Raw genomic sequence first — 970 nt, 5'->3', positions numbered from 1 at the left:
TGGCATCATTGTTGTCCCTATGGAGATGGGACACAGAACACAGTCACTTGAAGTGCTGTGAAAGCCAGGAGCCCTACCCTTGCCCGTGCCCCTGAGGGAGCATCCCCGCCCCTGCCAGGAGAGTGCACACATCCCGGAGCGGCCATCGCCCTTGGAGGGTCTCCGGCCAGGTCACTGAGAATCTTGCGGTGGGCATCGCCAGCCCTGCAACCCTGACGACTGCTCTCCTCTGAGCCCAAGGCTCCTCTGTGAAGTGGTGATGATGACTGCTTCCTCACCCCGCCAGAGTGTGTGAGAGAACAGGCAGGAGAGCGCTGGGAAGTAACAAGTGTTTAGGAATTGGTAGTGTCTCTTCCTTGTAAAGACTTTTCGCATTTTCATAACCCAGCCTATATTTCTGGAACATTCTTCATTAGGTAGGATTAGAATAATGACTGGACCTTGCAGTTTCAGAGCATTTTGGCATCTGTTGCTGGCATCCACTGAGGAGCCTTGGGAGGGTAACCCCGTCCAGGGCAGGGCCCCCTCCTCCACACTTTACTCCATTAAGGGAATGCTGCGCTTGGCTGGGCCCAGAGCACCCGGACACCTCTGAGTCTTCAAGTGTGTTGCCAGCTTTTAAATGTATTTCTGTTATAACAATTGCTAATGGATGCAAAACAACTTTCACGTATAAAGGTGTTATGAGTCTCCACACGTGAGGATGACCAGGAACAAGCGGGGCTGAGCGGGATCTCGGGCATGCTGAGCTCATCGAGTGACGTGACATTTTTCCCTTGCTTTTTGGTAGATGGACAGTGTCCTTGCCCACGGGGAAGCAGGCGGGCTGGCAGGACAGGCGTCCCCAGGCCGGGAGGAGGAGCCACTCGCAGGTACTCTCATCTACCCCCGCTGGTGACCTGCTCGCCCGGCCCCCCTGTTCCAGCCAGTGACGCCTGTGACCCCCGCCTCCCCCCGGCCTGCTCTGCCA

General features: G+C 56.3%; 1 protein-coding gene across 1 annotated transcript in view; it reads left to right on the top strand.

Annotated features, from left to right (window-relative positions):
- The first annotated feature begins 790 nt into the window (after nucleotides 1–790).
- Nucleotides 791–970, top strand: part of PCBP3 (poly(rC) binding protein 3) — a 90,919-nt gene continuing 90,739 nt past the window's right edge. Inside the window, exon 1 of the mRNA XM_010834870.1 lies at nucleotides 791–872. The gene's annotated coding sequence lies outside the window, so the exon portion shown is untranslated. The remainder of the gene's footprint in view (nucleotides 873–970) is intronic.

Source organism: Bison bison, unplaced genomic scaffold (genome assembly GCF_000754665.1).
Source record: "Bison bison bison isolate TAMUID 2011002044 unplaced genomic scaffold, Bison_UMD1.0 scf7180017864037, whole genome shotgun sequence".
NCBI lineage: Eukaryota > Metazoa > Chordata > Mammalia > Artiodactyla > Bovidae > Bison > Bison bison.
The sequence above is the reverse complement of the archived record's forward strand: the minus strand, read 5'-3'. Positions and strand labels throughout refer to the sequence as shown.